A 26,431-nucleotide genomic window follows, 5' to 3' on the forward strand; every position below is an offset into this window, starting at 1 on the left:
CTGCGAGGGTGGCCAGTGCATCACGTTGTGCGCCACCTAGGAACCAGTGCGTTCAACATGTCCGCAGAAATGCGAGGGAGAAAAAAGCAACAGTTCCTGTTCTCCCTCGCAGTTAAAGGCAAGGGAGAAAGCGGATTTGTAGCGGAACAACACAAATGACCTCCAAATCTGCCTTTTTCCCCTTTTTTCAGGGGGCAGTTTCCTCCCGTTATGTAGGTCTTACCTCTATTCTGAAAATGGCAACGGCACCAGCGCATCAAAAGAAATAGATGTTGTTATGCCGGTCTAAAATATTTATTCGAAAACAACGTCCCACGATCCGCTAGTGCATGCCGTATAAGATGGCCGATGGCCCACTACCCCTAGAATGTATCGCCATTTATTGCAATTCAAAGAAAAAACACATATTTTCCAGTTTTATAAAATTATGTTCATAGTTCGCGCTGGCACTTTGCATATGTCCAGATTGGATGCCCTGCACTTCACTTGTTTAGAACGTACACAGTAGACTTTTTTACTTTTTTTTTTTTTTTTTGTAAATGACTTGTCCCATGGCGCACACCTTTTGGTGCTGCCTTTACATCCGAATCAAGGGTGTTTTCTAAAACACCCTTTAGTTAGGTGTATTCCTCGTAAAACACTCTTATAATGGACGTTTAAGAACAAAAACACCCTTAAAAGGGGGTATTCTATTGAATACACCCTTTAGGATGGAGTTGTTGTTTTTTCTGGCAAATACTCCCTCTCAAATGGCTAGTGTAATACAAGCTCCCGCGGCAACATGGGGAGACATACAGTTCGACATTCTTTATTCTATGGCACGCACCACCCTGAACACGGTAGACTTCCAACCGTGGTTTCATCGTACACCCTAAACCGGAGCGCAATGCGTCACAGGCACGCCTCGTTAGCTCGGTAAGAGCCGTGGCAAGAGTGCCGAAGTTTGAAGAGACCTGGGCACCCTCGGTAGCCTATATTGGCGTATCGGATGGATCATATACTGAAATACAATTTGTTGGGGCACGTTCGTTAAGTGTAGTGGGGCGGAAAACGTTTGTAACGGTGACGGGAATGCGTTTTTGCAATTAACACGTATGCCTGCAATGAGTCCAAGATACCAGCTAAATTCCTAACATCCTTCCCTGTCAAGTATACTGTGTTTTTAACTCAGGTTACCGTCTGTCGTCTCTTGTCGTCTATGTGATTACTTGCAGAGCGGAGCTGTGAAACCGCCATAATTTTTCTTTCACGAATTATAACACCATTTTTAAAACCATATTCCCAGTTCAAATGGGGTGTAAAAAAGGTGTATTGGACGTAAACACCTCTTTCAACACCTCACTTTACACCCTTAATGATCGACATTTGATAAAATGTGGTGTATATGTCGATAATACACCTTTGGCAATGCTCTTCTTACACCCTTTGCTTCAGTCTGCGGGATAGAAAAGTGTGTCTTTATAAGAATACACCTGTTTTGAGCGAATAAAGGTGTAAAACGATTTGCTGTTCCCGGGAAGATTTTTTCCTAGAATGATTTACTGTGTACACAAGCCTTGCGACTATTTCCTTACTGCGTCGAATCTGGGTCCTTCGCGGAGCCATTGGCCGAGTCAGTTTAACTTCGCTTTGATCGCGTGTGGACGCACGCAACGTTTTGAGGCAGTGTCCACTGCGCGCGTGCTGCCAAGCAGAAAATATAACTTCGCCTGCTTCCTTGTTGACATTGGCTTTTGAACAGGTTGGTGAGGCCGTCTTCATACACAACGGTACAATTGGGACAGCGGTATGTACACACGAAGCCCACATACTCTTGACAAGGGCAGCGTTCTCGATCGTCGGACTCCTACAACCTGTTCGAAAGCTGCCAGCGCTTGACGGGTATTAATCCTACCAATGTTGGGCCCTTTCCACGTAATCGGGCTGCGGTATGCGACCTCGAAACTGTTGTTGTTGTAGCGCGTGAATTCGTAACGTATTTTTGAAGACATATATTTGAAGAGTCACAGAGGTAGAAACATTCGATGATGATGACGTGGGCGAGAGTCACAGAGAAGCATATTGTACCACTTAAAACGTGTTTATTCTATTACTTACGTATTCTAATACATAACAACAACAACAGCAACAACAATAGATGATGACGATGAGATGGGGTGTTTCACCGCGGGGGTGTGGTACCCTACCCCATTGCAGGTGGAACATTATATGAAGATGATGAACGAAGGATGAACATACGAGAAAGAGTTAAAACGTCTGGAGCAATCCAGTGGACGCCAGGAAGTCCATGAACAGGGGAAGAACCCGACGATGGAGCACATGATCTTCATAGGGGCCAATGAGTGCAGCTAAATTGAGCGGTCTCTTGCTGATACGAGCAAGCTCATCACACAGTATCCGCCTTTGCGGGCAGTAGAGTGCACATTCCATAAGAATGTGTTGGGTTGTCGCCACGACACCGCAGGTGGAACAGAGGCTTGTGTCACAGCATCTGATCATGCGATTGAATTGTGGGGTGAAAGCTATATTGAGGTATTGAGGCGGAGTTTACGCAGGAGGGAGGTAAAATGGCGTAATAAACGGGCAGCGAAAGAAAACGACAAATTTAGATGTGATGTGTATTATCACTGGACACTGTTGTAATACATCACTAAGAATGCGTTACCGTATTAGTATGAGAGAACGCTCTTTGGTGAAGTATTATGTCTTCTTGTTATTGCTACACAAAAAAGAAACAAACAAGTGTTACTTCGCACTCCTGCAGAGCGCAGTCGCCAGGCTTCGTGTTCTTTTACTTTCTATTCGGGGGTGAGTGTATTTTTGAGTACTTACACGGATAAGCTCGCACAAACGTCGATGTCACAAATATGCCACATCGTTTTAGTCGCAAATAGCTGCTAGTTGGGAAAATCACTTCCTCTGGCCCTGAATGTTCCAAACACGACTTTCATGTGTTGGGGGATTTCCCCTGAGCGGTAATTCCGATGGCGTTTCAAGCTGCCCGAACCTTTTACGCTGAAGCAACCAAGCAGTTAGCTGGTTGCTTAGCACTAAGACTCGCCGGCGCGTGAACCAGAAAGGGGCCCCATTTTTGCGTCTATCTGCGCGCTTCTTTTTAATGTACACGAAGTAGGGCTCTCTTTGCACATATACGGATTGTTATTCCTTTTTATCTCGAAAAAGGGAGGCATTTTGCGAACAAAGGATTTTGCATACAATAGATACCTCGTGGTTAGATATTATATTAATCTCATATAACCGTCACGGGTGATGATCACAGACAGTCTCTTTTTCAGAAAGTTAACAGACTATGGCCCGGTTTATCACCAACGCTGGTTAACTTTGAACCGAGATTAAGGTTTGTTGAAACTTGAAGCTAACACTCAATTCTTTTTTACAGACGTTAATTGGTGACATGATGAACGTTTCAGTGACAATAACTACCGTTAGCGAATAAGGGTTACGCGTTAAATTCAAGTTAAGGGGCCTTTAATCTCGGTTTAATTGTTGATCGGCTTTGGCGAAAACGGGCCAGATCATAAGCAGGCAGTATGCAAGCGCAGAGCAGTTCAAGAAGGAGCTATTATCGTCACACCTTTCTCAGTGTTCCTCAGGCATAGTACATTTGCAACCGTAAGGTTGTTATATGTAGACCCCTCTTTTCTTTAATTGCACACGCTGTCTCATGCACAAAATATTTCACCACCCGCCATGCACTCCTGCATGGGGCGTCCTTCACGATGAGCACTTCCTCCACCGCCACTCCCTCGCGTATTACACTCGAAGAAGTTCATTCCCACCGGCGAACGAATGGTCAGTGTACGACCGGCCCGCAAACACCCCGCGAGATTCCTCGCTACATATATTTACAACGGCGATCGTCCGGCCAGCACGCCAGGTCGGCAGCCAACTCTTTCACTTTGTTGCACGGTCCCCCAGCCGTCTAGCTGGTCTACCTGTTTTCTGCGAAGAGCGGCCACTTTCCAGTTGCAGCAAGGGAAAGCTGTTCTCAGAGAAGAAGGGAAACAGTTGCTCTTACCCCTAGGAATGTCATGATCTGGTTCTGGAAACGGCGAAGTCGACCCTTCGTTGCTGTGTTTGTATGGTGTGCTTCTTCGCGGAGTTTGCTCGGTTTGGATTAAACCTCGTCTGCCGAAGATGTCGTGGATGTAGTATTTTGATGAAGGCTGGGAGTGGCGCGATTTGGATATGGCTCTCTGAGGAGTCCGAGCAGCGGAAGGATTTGGAGCGTCTCTTCGGATTACGTGAACTCTCCGGGTGCGGAACTTCGGGTTACGGTGAGGCTGTTTTGAGATTAAAGATCTAAATCTGCTGCGAGATCTTCGGTAGTTCTAGAGCTTATGGACTATAGGACGTTGTGGAACCTTGACTGAAGTATAGCGCACCCGTTGTGCTATGGTTGAGGGACGCCAATTAAGCTTTTGTCTAGCCAAAATTCCCTTTGACTGTATTCTTGGAGAGAAACAATTTCTGTACGCATATGCGAATGAGATTTTCTCTTTCTCAATCGGTGGTATACTTTTATTAAGGACACGCGGACCGATCACGCAATTTCAGCGTTGTGATTCACACTTTCTGTGCAACCGCAGTGTCGCGTTCCAGTACTTCAGGCATAAACAGTTGATGGCTCCAGCTGATCGCTATACGCGGCCTGTTTGTGATGGCGCGGGATTACTGGAGATCGCGACGGTCACGCAGGAGGACTGGGCTGACGACATTCTGTTGGTATCGATAGCTGGAATCGACGGCTGGCTGTCATGGATCCGATACGCAGTGCAGTATCAGATGAACTAGTGCGATTTCAGAGTCGCTCGTAATACTTGAAGATCAATCTGGCATCGACGCTTTGCTACGCGCTTGATAATTTTGTAAGTAATAACGTTTGTAAGGGGAGAAATAATCAAAATTCGTGTCAACACTGAGTATTTTTTTCAAGAAAATTTGTGTCTAATACACCGAAAAACAGTTGCAACAACATGGCACTCTGTGACAAAGCGTTCGCTGCCAGCAGCGAACGCTTTGTATAAACCATGCATGCATAAACCATGACCAAGTGTGTGTGTGTGTGGGGGGGGGGGGATATGTTTATTAAGAAAAAAAAGAAAGGAAAGGTTAGCCAGGCAAAGAGCCGGCTTGCTATGCAGTGATGCAGTTATCTCTGAATAGCGAGCGTGTCTTTCGCCACAAAGCCAAGCTGTTTATCATATTGTCATTTCTACAGGAAACGAAGCGTGTATACATGCGTCTAAATACCTATACGACACGCCGCTCAAGATATCGCTCGAAACAAGTCCACAAGAGCGCTAAGCTTGATACGTGCGGCAAGAATACAAAGGATGTGTTTCCTGTTCTCTATAGCTCTCTATAGCTCGTCGTTTTGTCCAGCCATGCAAACCTGGAATGCGCTGAACGAGCTTTCTCCGGGTTTGCCTAATTCACTAACGGGCGATCTGAAGCAGAATATTACGAACCGGCCTCACTGCATGCCTTCTGGTGCGTTGCACCCTTTCTTCGTTCCGAGACGTTTCCTTGCAACCGTGGTCGCAATGTACTGCCGCAAGATAAATGAACGCTCAGTCTGATGATCATATTGTTAGTTTGCGCCTGCCACTCTTAAGAGAAAAAGGAGGAAAACGGGGAGAAATTGTAGCTTCTAGTCCCCTAAATTGCAATTACTTCCGATTTGAGTCCCCTGATCCCGAAACTTACTCCCCAAAACTGCAAGTAGCCACTGAACTTCGCGAATGCAACAGTCTACGTAAATATGTGCTCTTCGTGAATTTGATGGAATAAGGCTATATAACTTAGCTAAGTTAGCGATTTTCCACCCGCACGCAGTAAGAAATAATTAGCGCTTCTTTCTTGACAAATTGTGTCCTATGTATGTCGCAAGATTTTATTTCACTCGACATATCACGGTTGACGGTTTAATTCACAGTATTTTGATTCATGCACATCAATTATGTTCCTGGGACTTTTAGAACAGAGCGTGAAATCCAGTCCCCACCCTGTGAGATTAATTTAGTCCCGCGCATTTACTCCCTAAAGGGACCATTTTTTTTATGGCAATGCATTTAGTCCCCAAAAGGACTAAAATTACTCTCTTTCCTTTCTTCTTTCTTTTTTTTCTTCTTAGAGTGTGGTTAGGCATCGTGCCTGAAAGACATATTTGGGACATAAGGTTACACTTTTAGAACCAGATGCTTCGAATCAGTGTTCGCATACAGCTCCACGGGCACAGAACACATACCTGGAGGAAGGAAAGAATGAAAGGGAAAGTACAGCACACGAGACACTGTTGCAAATTTGTATGCGACAGGTCCGTCAATCAGAGCAGAAAGTATTACTGCGCTCCGTTGCTCAGTACGGGAAAAAACTTTATTATCGCGTCGTTAAGTGAGTGAAGCACTGCATCTACGTACATATACAGAAAGGGAAAACGGAGAGGCACGGACCGCACGGTACAAATGGTTCGCCGCCAAAGATACGAATGCTTTACAAAGCCTAACCATGCAGTAAAGTGTGGTTGACAAATACCCATATCTCGTTGTCGTCTTCGATGCATTGAAGCATGCGCCGTGCTCTAGACAAAGCAACGCGCATTCGTCGTTGCCGTATTATCCACATTATTAAAAAGAAGCAAGGCAGAATAAACGAGACGATAGCTTGAAACCAGTTGTCAGTGTCACAAGTTTGTAGTCAATGCCTATATAGGAGAAGGGGAGAGGTTGTGAGAACTGATGCCTGCAAATCTACACGGTTATTCCAACTTTTTTTTTTTTTCATCCAAAAACCAATTTCTTCCCATCTATTGGGAGAAGGAACATGCACGATGACATCGCGTTCTCTTTTTTTTTCTCCCGCTTGCCGATGTTGCAGTAAGTCGAGCCACTTAACTGTACAGACACACGCACGCCTTTTTGCCCATAACACGGTGGCGGTATCACTCAGCCGTGCAGATTATGATGCATTAACAGCGCCTCTCGACCCGTTTTGAAGCCTATAAAACCGAGATGAAGCAGGGTGAGTGCCCCTTCGCAACCACGTGGCCGACGCACAGACAGTGAAGGTCCCGGTCTAATAAACTTTTCAACACGCTATCCATTTCAGATGGCAATGATCTGGCGTCACCTTTATTCTTGGGGCAATTCCCCTCGTATGTGGGAGACGAGCGCTCCAAATTGAGTTTCTAAGCAGTTTTTTTTTTTTTTTTTTTTAAGACACAGACGCTCGTTTCATTGCACTTTATGAGATTGCGAAGCGGCAGTGCTTTGAATTCTGAGTATGATGTAAGAGGACCGTTAATTCAATTGAGTGGCTCCCCACTCATTTTTATCTAATTAAGAGTGCTCGAATATCTAACACCCACATGCTCCACGGGCACTCTCAACTTCCGTTGAAGTCAATGGCAGTTGAACCTCCCGATGGTCCTGCAACTGAACGACACGGTATTAGTGAGGTGTAGTATACCGTATTGTATCGCCTTTGCGTACGCAAGGGATAGCGTTGGTGGTTCTGCGCACGCGCAATACATTTTGCAGCTTTGCGGATTGCGCAGAACCACCACGCTACCCCTTATTGTACGCAAAGGCGACAGTCTACGATATACTGATCAGGATGTTGTTTATTACTCAGGTAAATACTACAACAACAACAATAAATGAAGAAGTGATGATGACATGGGATGTTTCCCTGGTAAATACTACAAAGTAGACATAACTACATTAATACAATCACAATGGGATAAACCTAGGGAAACCAGTAAACATGCACGACCACGCGACCGTTCCTCAGAGAAATATAACGGATATACTCACCATTGTTACACATACCTTTCCGTGCGCCGTAGGGTTAAATTTTTGAATCACGTGGTCCTGTCACGTGATATAGATGTAGATGCGGTAAAATTCGACTTGCCATTCTCTTTCTTCTTTTTTTTTTCGTGTCTTTTATCACAAATAGTACACTTCTCGCACCACCATGTAACACCACCCAACTGTAGATGAAGCCAACTATCACTGGCTCACGGCAGCTGAATGCGCCCGTGCTTTCATTTTTACGGTTAACGCCTCTGTTGTGAACTAGAAATGTCCCGGCATTAACGCCTCGTCTGAAATTTTCTCCATCCCAAAACATGTGAAATAGACGATGAAGGATGAAAGTCACTGAAAAGGTTAGCCAGCTGTAGGGATCGAACCCACATCTTCTGTAGCTGTCCCTTCTATGTTGTTCCAGCCTCAGAAAATCAGTTTCTCTCATGCGAAATAGCTTAATTCTCTCTAAATGAAGTAACGTACGCCTCTGTAATGTCTCATTGAAGTGGTGTTCAATCTCTTCCAGTATACCTGCCGATTGCGTCGCAGTTTCGACAGCAACAGCTTATCTAATACTTACTTCAGTGACTTATTTAGTATAATAGAGCGTAAATCGATCCAAGTTTCGTGAAGATAGACTAAGTGCATTCTCCTTGGATGACATAGTCAATGCCATCGGCTGGAGGGAACTTAATAGGGCTTAGTGTATACACTCGAAGGTTTTGCAAGTACCCTTGGGCTGCCGGCTTGCGATGTTAGACACGTCTACCATTTCACTAATGGAGCCTACAATGGCGACTTCCGTTCAAGTGTGACCGCAGTCGCAGCGCAAATTACCATTGTTGTGTGTTTTTCTTTTTACTGTTTATTCGAGAGGAGCAAATTGGCGCTCTTGTAATCTCTGCGAAAGCGTCTTCAAATCCTGCAGACCTTGATGTGGAAGTAGTCTTCAAGATGGGAGTTTCGTATCTCGTATACTGGAAAAGAGTTTGATGATGTTTATTTCCTCGGTGGTGACTTTATTACGCAAGTTTTGTGCGGTATTTCATTTCCATTTGGAAGGAAATGTCGTGTCACGAGGATGGCGTGTGCAAATCAATGCGTTGTAGTGAAATCAACTTCGATGCATAGTTATTGTCAGAAAAAATGTTTGCAGAGAGCGTTTACTTACGCAAGTATACATGTCTGCATATGTTTCTTCATTCCGTGTTAGCGCAGCGAAGCAACTGTGGCTACGAGCGGCGTACAGATGTGGACAGATGGAGAGAGGACAGCAGGAAGGAGTGGGGGACAGGGGGGGTTAGTGTGCGTCCTGGGCCGACTTCAGGGATAACTGTGCCGATATTCGTCTGGAAAGCCTCAGACAGCACACCCAGTGGCAGGATTCGAACCCACCACCTCCAAGTCTTTAGCGCGACCTTGGCGACCACCAACGAGCGAGGCGTCCCCGCTCGTTGTTGGTAGCCAATGTCATATATGTACAGCTCCCGTCAAAGTTAATAATAACACTGGGAAAAAAATGTAGTCTCGTTCCCGAGCACGATTACATCATCCCTTGGGGCCATGAGGAAATCTTAATTGAACAAAATTATTCTGTTAGTTTAACGCAAGGATTTTGTTCGCTTAACATTCCCCCAGTACCCCCAGGGTGGCTGTTATCACGCTCGGAAATGATAGTTTTTTTTTTTTTTTCAGTGTTATTATTAACTCTGACGGGGGCTGTACGTGTGTAGATTTTCCTTCAGGAAGCCCTGCATGAAATTCTCCAGTTGTGTACCTACAGAAGGCTACCCCTTAATGGAGGATATCTTTTACATATGTTCCCGTGTGAAAGAAGCAATTTTCCTCTTGTCGTGCCGCTTGCAAAGGCAAATCAATTTAATGCACGCAGACCCCTTTGTGCTTACCCCATGTCATTTTTCCCTTCGTGCGCAAGCAACGCATCTGTCATTAAATATTGCTAGACAACATTGATTCGTTTACTGCGTCCGTGTAGATAGAATCGGTCGGCAACCCTATTTACCGTCAGGTATTGTGGAAAAAGGCCTATGGCTGTCGTCCCCGTTTTGAAATCGGAGCAGGCGGTACACGGATTGATGAAGTGCTGCTTACTGTCCGCTCTATTTTTACACTCGAATAAGAAAACTATCATTTCGCTGAGACAGTGGCAGACATATCTTTCGAGAAGGAAAAAACTGTACTGAGAATAGAAACAAGCAATCAGCTCTAGTTATCGAGTTTCCAATATCGAGCATGAGATGTGTGTATCCTGAACGACCAAAATGAAGACCACGATTAAAATTGGAGTAGTGCTCCTGGGAGTATCTTTTCCCAGCTTACATGCGCGCGGATCAAAACGGAAGCAAGTATTTCCTTTCGTTGCTTTAGATTTTTCATCCTACACTTTATTGAAGACATTAACAAAAACATTAATAAAAAATTGCGTACACGCGATGCTGAAAACCATAAGGAACCATCACAATTCCATGTAATTTCGTTAAGCCAAAATCTCCATTTTATTTTTTCTTCAAATCAAATCGAATCATATCAATACGTAATTTACTGGCAAACAATGTCGTCATACAGGGTTCGACAAGATAAACCTTTGAGTTTGTAACGGAGATAAAACAAACAAAAACAGTGTCGGGAAGCTAAAGTAGATGTTGGAGGACATATTATGCACCGAACTTATCGATACTGCCACTTGGCCCGTTTCTCCGCGGATAAATCGTGGAAATTAAAAAACCGGCTATATACCTGTGTTTCCAATCTGCTATACCTGTGTTTCAGCTCCTTCCGTCAGATAACGACACGGTGGAACGCGGCGTAGCAGACGATATCGAAACCAAGTGAACAAGTGGAACTGAACTTCTCATATCGCGTTAATATTGTTTCGATATCGTCTGCAACGCCGCGTTCGACGGTTTCGCCATCTTACGGAAGGAGCTGAAACAGAGGTACAGCCGATTGGAAACACAGGTGTAGCCGGTTTTTGTAATTTCCACAATTTATCGTCACAGAAACGGGCCAAGTGGCAGTATCGAAATTTTGGTGCATAATACGTCCTCTAACATCTACTTTAACTTCCCGACACTGTTTGTATTTGTTTTACCTAACCCCAAAGTTTATCTTTGCGAACCCTGTATAATTACTGTTTATAAGTCCCAAACGTCGCCACACCAGCACTGGACAGCTGTTTCGGACTTATCGGGCCAATAAGGCCGAAACAGCTGTCTAGTGCTGGTGTGGCGACGTTTGGGACTTATAAACCTATGTTCTACGTAAAGCCAAAGAGCTTCGGCTACTTTTCTTCCCTGTATAATTACTCATCTCCGAGTCTTTTCATGGGGTGAATGGCAGACTAGAGAATTACCGACGAAACTGCAACTGAAATGTGTGGCGTATAACTTAAGGTGTGCAAGGGATGCTATACAGTGCTTTCTGAAACTTACGTCTGTGGCCTTCTGGGTGAACTGTGGTCAATTTCGTGGTTGTTTTCTTTCTTTCTCTCTCCTCTTTTCTTTCTTTTTTTTTCTTTCTTTGCTGGGAATAGCAAGCCGCCGTAGCGCCGGCTAACCTTTCCCTTCTTATTTTTAATAATAAACATATACCCCCCCCCCTCACTTAAATGACACATCAACCCTGGAAGTCGCCTGCCAAAGAGGCCAGCATTCCAGGCAGATATCGCATGTCTCTACGTTACGATACCCAACCACAGTGAACGGCACAAATTTCTCCGCAGCATTCCCAGGGTTCACATTACACACATTTCAATCAACGCGGCCTTTTTAGCATTTACGCAAGCTCCTCTGTCATCGAAGAAGGGCCGCAATCCCGACCGGTGGATTCACTGACGCCAAATGTCCTCGGGAGAAAGTAGGAAGGACAGTTCAATTTGGTACAGCGGAACGCCGTGTAATTCTGATTAAGGTCACTGGGGCTGCAAACTTTTTTGAAGGGTAATTAGGGCTTTGCGTGGGTATATCGTGTTCGGGGAAGTTGTTGCACGCAGCGAGCAGAGTCCCTCTCAAATGAGCTTCTCAAAACATGGTCTCGGCTCGCTGTGCCTCGTCCTGTTAGTGTATGCTGCTGAAGGGCAGACGGATGACGCGGGTGATGCGCGACGCGACGTCTTTATTTACGTGAGTTACAGCCCGTATAGCATTTGGAAAGGCAGTTCCAATTACCTTGACTTGAGAGAAAGTGTGTATGAGAGAGAAAAAGGAAGAGATTAAAAAAACGTGCGTGCCTCTACGAACCTATATAGGAAACGTTATTGCCTGTGGATTGCAGCAAAAGTCTCACTTCCGAGAGCAGCCGATATTTCGAACACTGAGAGCTCCTCTAGAAGAACATTATCGTCCGACACAAGAACAGCAGAACTCCCATAGAAGATATTTCGAATAGAGACTGTTACGGTCAGCTCCCATATGAGAACAGTCTTTGTTCGAAATATCCTCCGATTCCCGACATGAGACCTTGGCTTTAATCAACCTTCTCCGAATCGGTGGACCTTCCATTTTCATCGTTAAAAAACCCTTTAGGTTCGTATCACAGAAACGGTTCCACTGAATTAGGATATGTGATTCTGAAACACTGGCAGGCACTATGGAGAAAGAAGCTATAATGTAGTGGTTTCGGAGGAAGACACCCCACCGTTGCCGTTCAACTTTGCATACATGTTTGACCAGCACCCGTTTCATAGTGGTTAGCTCATAGCCACAGCCGCGGCGCGGAGTAAAAAAAAAAACATGTTAGAATGTATCCTGGGCTCAAAGGGCATTATAATCGGACGGGGTCGTTGCATTCCCGCGTTTGACATATTATTTTCTGGTTGGTTGGTTGGTTTAAAAAAGAAAAATATGGAATGATTGCAGTGGCAGAAAAGGCACAAGCAGGGGGATTCGAACCCACATCCTCTGATCGCCACTTGCGTGTTCGTCTGTATGAATGTGGGAGCGACTGGCAACAATGTAAGAGAGAATGCGTGGAGGATGAGTGCGTGTGCCCGTGGTCTCCCAGCCTGGCTTGGTACCGTTGAAGAGGAGGTAGTTAGCAATGGAGTAATTAGTAGCATCTCTGACACCGGGCGTTGTGAGGCTTGTGCTGTGTTTGTCCCTCCATGTTTATCTCGGCTACTCCTATAGCCCGCCTAGGGTGGCGAGGCCTGGCTGTACCAAGGATTGCAAAACGATGTTCGTTCCACGAAAGTCCTAAGGAAGGAGATCACAGAGTGGAAAACGTGTCGATATGCAACAGGCCAGTTACCCAGTTCTCCCTTGAGTTTAGAAGGCCGTTGTCGTGTCTGTGCGATGCAGTCCGGAGGGCCTCACGACTTGCTGCGAATCGATCGCAGCTGAGCAGTATGTAGTTACTGTGATGTGATGTGATGTGATAGAAAAAAAAGGGGGGATTTAAGTCACGACAAAGTCAGACTACCCCAGACCACTTACCGCAGTTGAAATAAATAAAAAAAGGGAGAAAAACCAGTAGTTGTGGGGGGGGGGGGGGAGACAGACATACCGAACTAGTGGGAAACTTGTCACAAACGAGGGACCAGAAAGTGTCACAAAATGTCAATCAGATGCGTTTCTTCAAGGAAACGTAGGAGCGCTTTTAATGCAGCCGCTTGATGATTGAATGGCTGAGGGCCAGGGAGGTTTACATAATCAAATGGCCGGGCGTCCAGGCGAGCCAGGCTTGCTTCTAGTGTCCTGCGATGCAGTTTGGAGTTGCAGTCTGCGATGTAGTTACTGTCCCCTGGCACCCTGCGTTGAATGCATTCTTTTCGGACATTGCATCCGATGTCGCGAATTCCATCACCAAACAATGTTTCAGTGTGATCCAGTTCTTCATTTCTGCCCCATTCCGCGAAACGGACGAAAATCGATGAGCATTCGACGGTTGGTCCTTAAGAATAGATGACGTGTAAGGGAAGCTCGACGGATATCGTTCGAGATATGGGATATTGGGAGCACTCGCAAGATGAAGCTGTGAGTTGTCCCGATCGTGAGGCAGTGGGCGTTCCCGAATGATCATTACAGCAAACGACACCTCTCCTTGTGGGCCGTGAACCTTCGGTACAGCGCATTCTCAGGGGACACTGCGGCACGAGGCAGCCCATGAAAAGGTCCATCTATCCGGGAAAAGCATGACAAAGCATCGTTTCGGTGTCACGCCATGGAGAACGTTCTCACCGTCAAAGTTGTGCTCCATTACTGTCTACAGCCTATATATACGGGAGTGTAGATGGTCAAGGAGGCTTGTCATTTATGTTTCTTGTGCAGGGTTGTCAGGGGAACAGCAGTATAGGCTCTGTGCTCTCGTGTTATCAAAGTGAGGCCCGGTTTCACCAACGCCGATTAACACAACCGAGATTAACGGTACCTTAACTTGAATTTAACGCTTACGAGGGCATACCAGCTCTCGGTCACAATGTATTTCCTATGGAACATGTTTTATGTTTTTTCTCGGTAACACCGCGCAGATTTGAACGCGGGTGGTTTCACTATAAAGAGGAAGACGAGATTAGTTAAATAACGAAGAAACAATTCCGAAAACATGTCGTATGTATTTTACGGCGACGTCACGAATGTGAAAAAAAAAGAAAAAGAATAGTCATTTTTTCTCGTCCCTCTTTGAACAGGTTTTTATTAAACTTCCATTGCGAAAATATTTCCGTGTTATTTTTTTCTCGAAATATTTCAGGAATCGATAGACACCAAACTTATATGTCTACCACTTTTCGTTTTTATAAACATGAAATATGAGTACACAGTAAGGCAGCCGTTATTACCAGGCAGTTATTATTACTGAAACATTCATCACGTCACCAATTAGGGTTTGCAAAAATGAATTGAGCGTTAACTTCAAGTTTTAGCAAGGCTTGGTCTCGGTTCAAAGTTAGCGAGCGTTGGTGAAACCGGGTCTAAATGCTATATTGGGCTGCTGTACTGATTGCACGTACCTGAGGCAGAAGTGCTTTACAGCTGGTCAAAAAGAAATGTTCGTTTCTTAACATGCATGCGCATATGCGATTCATACGTATTATTTCACTCTTTGTTGTTGTTGTCTTTCTTTTCTTTTTTATTTATTTTATTCTTCTTTTCTTTCTTCTTCATTCTTTCCTTTCATTTCTTATTTATTTTATTCTTCTTTCTTCAACTTAATTCCTTTTTTCTTTCTTATTTATTTTTCTTCTTCTTTCTTCAGCTTCATTAATTTTCTTTTTGTCGCGGAATAGCAAGCCGACGTCCCGTTTGGCTGACCTTTCCCCCGTTTTTTTTTCCTTTCGTCTAATAGATATATCCCCCCCCCGCACACACACACACACACACACACACACACACACACTCTTTGTTTGTTAGACAAACCCTCTCTCGTCGGCACAGTTTCACAATGATTGCGAACGGCATTAAAATATGGTTGCGGCGCTTGTGGTAACACCGCTATGTACAGCACTGATTGAGGGACGCCTCGAACAGAATGGAAGAATTACTCCTGGTCTGGAAGGAAACCGATTTAACGAGGAAGACTGATCCCTTGTTCCATTTCGAAGTCTGATAGGAAAGCAGAAGAAACTAAGAAGGAACGGACGGCGTTACTACCAATAAGGAAGATCATACAATCAATACCATACGCGTGCCATGAATACTTTTACGCTAGCTCCCTTTCTATAACGAGGATGAGACTACTGTTCGTGAAAAACCTAGCCGATCGATTTTGTACGTTTCGTAGTTTTTATGGTGGTCTCGGGAGACGTCCTGCAATCGGCCGAACATCTGAGCGCTGCAAACCATGTCTTATTGTGCGACGCCCGGAACATTCAATTCATAAATTTAAAAAATCATACGTAGCCTGTTGTATTTTGGAAGAGCGTCTTCGCACATTTCAATTTGCTCGAGAGATTAACCCACGAATATTCGTAGTTTTGTGCTTTCGCGGGCACGACGGCCTTTGAACGAATGCGAGATTCGTCTGGACCTCTGAGTATACACACACCTACGAGTGCACATTGTTTCAGCATACACATTTTGAGGCAGTGTGTCTGTTCCTGTTATTTCTCAAGTTATTTTTTGGCCATACGTTTAAAGTGGGCTTCACGGTGACCACCTGCGCACTGTGGCAAAGGCAACTTTACGACACCGTTTTCTCTCTAGCTTTCTGTTACGTTTATCTTTCTCTGCTTTCTCATTTGCGGCCCTGATTCTGCGCAAATTGTTGCAATTCTTCACCAACTCGTAATAACGGTGTTTTATGAGCATACCTCGAAGAATTCACTTTCGTACATCTGTGTCCTTAAAAGCGCCGAGCATCATAATGGGCACCATCAGAAAAGGTTGAAGGTCGGGGAACGCAAAGGTCTTGCGTAGCTAAGCAGACGAAGATGGACGTTCGGGATTTAATCACTCGAGCTGCATTGTCCACTGCACCCTAATGTGCTGCGAGGGCGGTTGGAATTAAATTTCTTTCCACCGTCTTTCACCACCACGGCTGTACTTTTGACATTTATAGACGAACACCAGGGGACTCCCGTGACATGAATATTCTGGAAGGAACATTGGAAGTCTGCGCGAAGCAATATATTCCTGACGCAATTCCCATGCGCGATTTGTAAACGGCTGCCATGTTCGCGTGCAGGCAAGAGTTCATGTATCGCATCCTGCCCTGATTACTAGGTACTCAGCGAACTTTTCCTCATAAAGAAAACTTATATCATGTTCCCTCGTTTTGTAAAGTCTCATGTTACTTTGTTTTGTGGTGTTATATGCTGCGCACGCGAATACTGTAGCAAAATACGTGCTACAATTTAATGTTGCGAACTTTTTCTCAAGGATAATTTAATGATATATCATTAAAAAATATCCTATCATCATCATGATATCAGATCAGGAATGTTTCTATGATGTTTTTTCAGGATTTTTACGAACGTTTCGATGATGTTCAGATGTATAGCGATGGCGTTGTTCGCATTTCTGCCTTTCGATTTGTAGTTTTCAGTGACGTTAAATAGGGTCTGCACGCCGCGTGATGAGACCAGGGATCCGAACCGAAACTGAACACGAACCGAAAACCGCTAAAAACCCGTATTTTTCGCTGAACCGAAACTGAACCGAACCAAAATATGTTTTTTTCTCGCGTTAAACCGAACCGAACCGGAACTGAACCGAAATAAATTTAGGTGGTTACCGGTTCGCGAAACGGTTCAGACGTAATGTGCATTGTGAGAGATCGGAACCCCGATTTACACAGCGGATTGAGCCGTGTTGCCAAGCAAATTCGAAACCGAAACTGAATAAAACAAAACCGCAACCCAAGTGCGCGTCGCCTCACAAGCTGGCTCCTCGCCACCTAGCGGACCCCAGCAGAAGCACTCAATGAGTGATAGTAACAGCGGACGACAGGTATATTTCGCGCTGACCCGAAACTGCCGCAACTTCCCTCCGCGTGCGATGGGGTTTCTCGGCTTACAGAACTCAAACAGCAACAGCACTGCTCAATTCCGCAGTGCAAAGCTACTGCGGAGAAGAATATTCAATGTCGAGAAGGTGAAGAGGAAAAGGTACTATCACAGGAGCGGCGTGAACAAAAACAACGAAGACAGCGGGAAACCACGGGCGAATTATGCTATTTGTACAATTTTTGAAGCGTGTCTCGTGGAAGAAGGCATGAAGCAGGGCGATTTATTCATCGGCAATCATTCTGTTCTCCGCCATCTTGAGGACGACGCGAGCGCCTCTACAGGTAGTTGGTTGGTTGGTAGTTCAGTTGTGTTTAGTTTTGATGTCGTCCTTTTGGCAGTTGTAGGCAGGGCCGGCGATAGGGGTATGCGGGGCCTGAGGCAAAGGCACATCGCGGGGCCTGTTTCGCACGATTAAGTGCATACCTACTTGATATTTAAAAAAAAAGTAATCCCTGGTTTTGGGCTTCGTGCGCGGGGCCCATGCAAGCGCGGGGCCTAAGGCGGTCGCCTTACTCCCCCCCCCCCCCCTTTCGCTGGCCCTGGTTGTAGGCTTCCTTGTACGCGATTTTTGTCGTCCAGCAACCCCGTTTTTATTTTTGGCTGTGAACATAACGGCCAGTCCCTGAGCAGGAGGTAACAGGGTGTATACGATGAGTGAACATAGAGAGAGCACTGAATGCTACCGTAACGTTGCACCTGAAATGCAGATCTGTAACACGCAGTGTTGCTGTTAACCACTGCTGTGTCGGCTGCCACAACAACGAAAGTACATTTGTTTCAGTTTGAAAGTACAATCTGCTCAAAACGCGCTTCCCTGAACCGGTTCTAACCGATATTTTGCGCTGCTGCGGAGCTGAACCCCAACCGAACCAATATGCCTGAACCTGAACCCGAACCGAATCGAAAAAAAAAACGGTTCCGATCCCTGGATAAGACTACACATATAGACCTCTGTAGCGCATCTCATGATAATAGTCGTCTCGCGACGCAGAGGAACGAATGATGAGTAATTATTATCGGATTGGTACTGTTCGTGGTAAATCCTTCTAAGTAAGCAGTAAAGATACCTATTCTATCGATACCTAAAGATACCTATCCTATGCCTCTTCTTTTTGATACATCCTTTCACGTCCTGTTTGCTACATCCGAGGTATGCTTTATCCGAGGAGCGCTCGTGAATAGTTGACCCCGTGACCTTTATACTATGAATGTGGAACCCTGAATGTCTTTTCTATCGAATTCCGCCTGCAGGCTCCGGAGCCCGGGATTGCCCCAAGGCTCGATTTGTGATCTTCATGTTTCTGTGCCTCTCTTCCAGTTACAGCTATTCGCTATACTTGTAGACAGGTATTGCGAACTAAGCTATACTCCGCGGGAGGACGTCATGTATGTTTGCTCGCTCTTTCGATTGCCTCGTCGCTTTCTTGTTGATTAGAACAGCGTCTTAGGAAAGTTGCTCGCGAGGAATAAAGTGGGCCAGGTGATGAGATTCCCACGATGCTAGGAAGAGGTGGGGTGAGAAATGTCTCCTTTGTTCTCGTGGAGAGGGAGAAGATAATGCTTTAACTTTCTTGGCGGCGGTCGAAGAATATCATTGCCGGACATGTGGTTAGCGCCATGCATAGAGGCGGAGATAACATTGACAATATCTGCTTCCTCACGCACAGCCCGCGCGTGTAAGATCCACGGCACGGCACAACAATGCAAGGGATGACAGAGTTGGGCTCGCGTCCGACAAGGCGCTGAGGGCACTTGAAGATTTCCTACATACAACCGAGCTTATGGACATTCTATGACTCGTTGAATGTGTGCTGTGTGTACTCCCAGCGATTCCGACATTTTACACTCACTTGGTCAAAACTTTTGAACTACATGGTGTAGTTCTTTCTAAACTTTCTGTGTGTAGGCGTACTGGGGTAGCCAGTTCGACTTCGTCGTTAACTCACATCCCCATTTTTTTCGTTATCACATCACCATCACGGTTTTGAATTCACCGCGTGCTCTCAAGTATCGCTTCAGCTAGGCAAAACCGGCAGAGGCAATAATGCTTATCTGTGGGCGAAATGCGGACTTCAAAACGTTATGCACCTCTGTCCTCGGGAGTTGCGGGCCTCACACTAGTGAAGCCAAACCCTCCATTTTATTTTTTCTTAAAGTCAAACTAAATCAATCAATCTGTCCGCAAACCAAGATGTCGCGTGGATGCCTATTGTATTCTCTATTTCAGCATTTTTCGAATACAAAAATTTTAGGGCAAACGCAAAATAAGACGCTGCTACACCAGCAGCTTGACGTGGTTCGTGACCGCGGATGCGCGCGTGCACGCGGATTCGGATATAACCGCACCCGCGCACACCTGTACACACACACACACGCACACACACATACATACACGCGCACGCACACACACACACACACATATATACATATACTTATGCATACATGCATGCATGGGATGACCTGTAGCCATGTATGCTGTTGGTAGGTTCTGCTTCGTGTCCGTGTTGTCGCACATGTGTATGTGCAGTAAAAATATTGACGTCTCAGTCGCCTATATTTAGTGGTGTCGAGATAAGGTACGGTAAAATTGCTTTCCTATTAAAGTACACTTTGTACGACGTAGTTACCTATTCTTGGTAGTTCCTGTTGTGAAGGGGATAATAGGATAGATAGTCGCCGATTAATGTCTGTGTTAGCACTTTCTCCCATCACTGGATTGCAGTACATATATTCTTCTCCGGGTGCCCAGGAGCAGATGTGGCCTATTCGTTCAAAAAAAAAAAAAATGCACATCGCTGATTAAAAAAAAAAACTGTCAGTTGTCATGAATAAAAATGTCAACAGAACCGGCATATTTAAGTGTCATCCCCTCGATGCGCATAAACGTCGCATTCTAAAATATTCGAAAAGTAACAAGCAAAGACAAATCATCAATCTACGATGCAGCGACGTAAAGTAAAAGCAGGGAACGGTAACGGTAATGGTAATGGTAACGGAAACAGAAACGGTATATTACCTCAATTGGAGATGGTAAAGGTAACGGAAACGCATATACCACGCGGTTCTCCATTACTGGAAGCAGAAACAAACACAGGAGGGGAAAAAAGGAGGAAAGGTAAGCCAAACGGGATGTCGGCTTGCTGTTCCGCAAAAAAATAAATAACTAAAAAGAAAAGGATAAACTAACAAAAGTTGAAAGAAGGATGAGATAGATTAAAGACAAATAAGGTTTTAAAAACAGGTTAGCGTAATGTGCACGAGGGTGAGGGTCATGAATATTCCTGTAGCGCGATGACATGCGTGACCTTTCATTTTATTTTACTTTTTATTTATTTTGGTGACTCCATCCCCTGTAATATGTGCCCTGAATACTACAAGAGAGCATGGACAGGGCAATATTGGATCTCGATGGTGTACCCGTCGCCTACTCCTCCCAGTCCTTGTAACTCATGACGTCAGCACATGCGACCTATACACAACACACTCCACGACATCCTTCGTCGCTTTCCTTCTTTTTTTACTAATTGTTTACTTGCGGAATAGCAAGCTGACACGTCGTTTGGCTGACCTTTCCTTCACTTTCTTTCCATTTTCTTTTGTCTTCGAATAAATATATCCCTCCACAACTATTACTTTTTTTTTTTTTTTCATTTCACCTTGGCTATGGCAGTATTGTTGTATAGTATTGTTGGCACTACTGAGAGCGTCCGCCTATGAATGCGACATTGGATGGAGGTCTGGTTACGCCTATCTTGAGTTGCTGAGCTCGGAGTTTGAGCACGACACTCTACGGCATGAAAACATGTTTCTACATTTCTTTTTCTTTTAATCCTGCAAGACATGCGTCCCACCGATGCGAAATTACTTGTGTTGTGTGTACGCGTGACACCGAAGCGGCGCTTGGGCAAAACGGTGTGTATGACAGACTGAACGAGCTGTCCTCCCGCAGCTCTATAACAGCCGCTCCGTTACCGGAAACTGTAACGGAAACGTAACGGAAACGAAATTCAGAGGCTGGTATCAGAAACGTATAACGGAAATGCAAAGTATTGCAGTCACGAAAATATAAACGTAACGAAAATACGCCCGTTACCCTTCCATGCGTAGAAGGGCACGCATTCATATAGCTCCGATTTATGGCAACAATTTATGCCATCTTAAAGCAATAGCGTTATTTATATAAATACGGCCAACCACAGCGTAGCGACCTCGTCGATGGCCCTATAATGCTTCATTTAAACGCTTTCGGCCGCGACGCCCAAAGATGCGGCTAATTCCTTTTTCTTTCTTTTTCTTTTATATATATATATATATATATATATATATATATATATATAAAGAGGGGGTAAAAGCCATTAAAAAAATAATAAGTAAATGATGCTAGACGTGTTTGAAATTCAAACTTACAGATTAAAATGGCTTCTATGGCTGCACGTAGAGAAACAGATACTCATTGAACGATGCGACAGCACCAGAGGACACGTGTTTCGCCGTGTTTGCGGCTCGTCGGCCCTGGGTAGCTGCGCATCGTTCGGGATTGGCAAACCAGGGGTCACTCAGCGAGCGATATACACCTGGGAGGGTGATTGAGCACTCCTCAATGCCACAGTGCAAGCCAGTGAATTATAAAGAGGGGGTAAAAGCCATTAAAAAAATAATAAGTAAATGATGCTAGACGTGTTTGAAATTCAAACTTACAGATTAAAATGGCTTCTATGGCTGCACGTAGAGAAACAGATACTCATTGAACGATGCGACAGCACCAGAGGACACGTGTTTCGCCGTGTTTGCGGCTCGTCGGCCCTGGGTAGCTGCGCATCGTTCGGGATTGGCAAACCAGGGGTCACTCAGCGAGCGATATACACCTGGGAGGGTGATTGAGCACTCCTCAATGCCACAGTGCAAGCCAGTGAATTATAAAGAGGGGGTAAAAGCCATTAAAAAAATAATAAGTAAATGATGCTAGACGTGTTTGAAATTCAAACTTACAGATTAAAATGGCTTCTATGGCTGCACGTAGAGAAACAGATACTCATTGAACGATGCGACAGCACCAGAGGACACGTGTTTCGCCGTGTTTGCGGCTCGTCGGCCCTGGGTAGCTGCGCATCGTTCGGGATTGGCAAACCAGGGGTCACTCAGCGAGCGATATACACCTGGGAGGGTGATTGAGCACTCCTCAATGCCACAGTGCAAGCCAGTGAATTATAAAGAGGGGGTAAAAGCCATTAAAAAAATAATAAGTAAATGATGCTAGACGTGTTTGAAATTCAAACTTACAGATTAAAATGGCTTCTATGGCTGCACGTAGAGAAACAGATACTCATTGAACGATGCGACAGCACCAGAGGACACGTGTTTCGCCGTGTTTGCGGCGTTTGCGGCTCGTCAGCTCTGGGTAGCTGCGCATCGTTCGGAATTTGCAAACCAGGGGTCGCTCAGCGAGCGATATATAAATATATATATATATGATCGAACGTGTTCACACATAATGAGGAACCATCATATACGATTCGCTGCGTAAGCGATACTATAACTTTGACGAAATGAAGCAGGAGGAAGAAAAGAAAAATCCTATTTCGAAATAACGCGAGCTTCGTGGCGAATTGCAAAACTCTTAGCACAGTGCCCGCAACGCCTATACGTTAAGTAGCAGTAGCATGCACGCAATACACGGGTGATGTGAGTTTACATTTCTACTACGCTGAGAAAGGCGGAAGAGGTGTAACCCTTGCCGCCTAAGGATTTTTCTTCTTCTTTCTTTGCGGAGTGTGATGTATGTTGCACTTGATGTCAGAATATTTGATGCGATGTGTAACTGCGGGAACCTGTTCCGCTCGGCGAGTCATTTCCGTGTTTGAGTAATCCACGCATCAAACGTTACTCTGCCGGGTTAATAGGTCCTTCAACTCTGAGAGGGATGACGCTCTTGCAATCACCACCTTCTGCTTGCGGGTGCGTGTGAAAAAAGGTTCTTAGGTTATCCCCTTTAGCGCGTTACCGAGTTTGAGGCGAGTTCAACAACCTAGAAACGACTGTGAGGAAACAGTTATGTCAGAGTGCTGATTGATAGATTGATTAAAAAATAAAAAAAAATATGGAGGTGTGAGTCCCGACAGCGGAGGGACAGGGTACTTCAGAACATGTGAATAGAAAAGAAAATATAGCAAACCACAACAAATGCAATCGAATGCCGAATGCTTTTAGCGTTTAACAATATCAAAACGATGTATTTTAAATTAAAATTCCTAAATTTATTTTTCTATGTCGGTGTTTCAAATATCAAACTCGAATAAGTTATCCTTGGAAGATGAACACAATCTGAGCGCGCATATACACAGGCTAATGATACGTGGTTGTCGTTTAAAAAAAAAGGAAAAAAAAGAAAGAAACTATACGTCGTCATTTGTCCAGTGACATCTGATTAGAAGTTGCTTGATAGTGAATGTGGCGGTTTTATCACGTGCTAAAGTACTAAACGCTCTTCGACTTTTAGGAGTGTTGTACCGGTGTTAGTCATATTTGTTGAAACTACTACTTTCCTGGTGAGTGAGCCATAGTGTCCCATATCACTGGAAATTATCGTTTCTGCCAGAATGAATTTTTGGCTGTCTTCTTCGTGTTCCACACTTGGAGAAAACGATGTCATTTAGATATCTGACGGGTTAGAGTGGAAAGCAATGTCTATATTTTAACATTCTCTTGTGTGCACTGTATTCGTATGCCGACTACGCTGGTTCCCATAAAAATAAACATGTACCGTCATGCGAGCCGTAATGTCGCATCACATAGCTGTTGAGCACCTAATCCAGCAGCGTCTTTGCACCTCTGAGACAGCGGAGGAACGCATACTAAGGGAAGTTAAACCCTCTCGACACATCATGCGAGAAGGAACCCGCCTTTGACGAACCGTCACAAACTGCCAAGTACGTGGCTCGCGAGAGGATCAGCTTGCACTCGCATTAGCACGCCACAGTCGAATTAGCAGGCCACGGTCGAAATCTATCTCGAGCTAATCTACGAAACATCTAATGCGGAATCACCATCGCTGTAATATTCTGCTCGGCCCGGCACTTTCGATGAAGGAAGCCTGGCCAAGTCGACTGGACTGGGAACTGGAGCGCATGCCCGTTCGCGCCCCACTCTCATTCTAATTATCCGTTTGAGCGTGCAGAGCGAACGCGGTATATAACGCTTCTGTCACCTGCCCAAAAGCGTGAAGGAAACGTGGTTGAAGAAATTTTGTGACGGCCTAATGAGTGATAGACAGAATAGGGTTTATTCACTGACGTCACTCCTCCAGAGGGCACTAGCTTCGAAAAGGCGAAATCGTCGCCATGATGTATAGGTCCCACGAAGCTTTGTTCCGGTTTTCGTTCCCTGCCTTTGAGGTACTTGGAGGACTACGAAAATATGGAAATTGCTTAGATTGTGGTACAAATAATATTCACACAGTACAGTAACTTTGAAACACCAAATGTACGGTGAATGCGATGTGGGTGAAGGCCTGTGTATACGGTCAAAACATGAGCACCTACAACTACGGCGGCAAATCTGCTAGCGACAGTGGCGCTCTCTTGCGGATGACGTCATGTGAATAAACCATATAGCAGACCAGCATGGTGGACACGATCCATGGCTGGGAGCGCCCGAGCTTTGTCTGTTGTGCCCCAGGCTGAGCCTTTCCTCGTCATGGGCCTAATTAGGGCTGAACCACAAGTTCGGCATAAGAGAAGCCAGCGGGAACGAGATTAGCAGGAAGTGACGTCACATTATAGCAGTGAGGCAAGCTGCACGAACTTAACCTGGACTGCGAACCCCCCTTGGTATAACCAGCAAACCAGAAAACTACATTCATAATCGTAGCTGACGCGATATTAGGAGCACACCGGATGGATGATTCCCGTCAGGATAACGCCTTGCGCTTCACCGCTAATCTCGTTCCCGCAGGCTACTGTTACGTTGAACTTGTGTGATTCTCCCTAATGAACAGTTCGTCCCCCGAAGGCATAGTATCTTTGGTAGACTTATCGGTAGAACTCAATGGAGATAAAGAGTTGAGTTTTAGTAAAAAAAAAAAAAAAACGGAAGAAATTGAATTGTGATAAAGAAAGCGCATTGATGCACGCATACGTGAATTTCAGGTAACGGGCACTGCAGAGAACGCGAGTATTGCTGGAAACAAATTATTAATATGCGGTGTAGGTAAAACTCGACTGTTAGCATGCAAGTTTCAGAAATATAGTTTGTATTTGAAACTTGGTTATACTCACGATGATTCGAGTGTTCCATCGCCACAGGCGACTGTGGTAAATCATCCCCGTGTGTATCGCTATTTTTGTGCTTGTTAAGGAGAAGTATTGATTTTGGCAGCCTGTTATGTGTTTATATTGATCACACTATGAGTGCTGTTAACCGTTTCAAAGCGGATGAGGCTTTCAACGGGCGAGGAGGAGGAAGGCAATGATGATTAATGGGGATTATTAGGAGAACGCAGCGCCAACTTTGCTGTTACTTCATGGAACGACGCGACTGATTATGTAAGCACTGTTTCATAAAGTAGTTATCATTAACTTGCATTACGCAACTGTGACTACATAATATTTCTTGTCTGGCACTGATGTGTACAGTAAACGGTTGTCTGCAGGAATTATAAAAATGTTTATGCGCTTACAGCAATAAAAACGTAAAAATGCGGTAGCTTTATAAGGTCCTACCCCGATGATCTTCAGGCACCCACACTAATTTCGGTGTCGGCGTAACTTTCTCATTCTTCGCTTCTCTCTCTCTCTCTCCAGCACCGTTACTGACGGAACTACACGATCGTCAACATTGGTGGGCCCTCGAAGCCCCAACGTTACCGCCTCCTCCTCTCCCTTCCCTTCATGAAAAATAGAGGCCCACATATTTTTATTAAAGCACGGTTTGCGATTCTAATTTTGTATACATATTTTGTATATAATTTTGCAACATCGACCAGGTACGTAGATATTCATGGTCCCCCCTCCCCCCTCTGAGCAATGGGCAGGTGCAACTGCACGTCCACGCTCGGGCGGACAACGTTCCGATTATCGCAAGGCGGGGGGGGGGGGGGGGGAATCATGCTTCACAGGGAACTGCGCCGACATTCGAG

General features: G+C 45.0%; 1 protein-coding gene across 8 annotated transcripts in view; it reads left to right on the top strand.

Annotated features, from left to right (window-relative positions):
* Positions 1-26,431, top strand: part of LOC135368501 (rap guanine nucleotide exchange factor 2-like) — a 167,132-nt gene that overhangs the window by 24,778 nt on the left and 115,923 nt on the right. Inside the window, exon 1 of one of the 8 annotated variants that reach the window (XM_064601843.1) lies at positions 4,196-4,298. The exons of the other annotated variants lie outside the window; for them this stretch is intronic. The gene's annotated coding sequence lies outside the window, so the exon portion shown is untranslated. Of the gene's footprint in view, positions 1-4,195; positions 4,299-26,431 lie in introns of those variants that run through there. 8 annotated transcript variants of the gene reach the window in all.

This window comes from Ornithodoros turicata, chromosome 9, assembly GCF_037126465.1.
Source record: "Ornithodoros turicata isolate Travis chromosome 9, ASM3712646v1, whole genome shotgun sequence".
NCBI lineage: Eukaryota > Metazoa > Arthropoda > Arachnida > Ixodida > Argasidae > Ornithodoros > Ornithodoros turicata.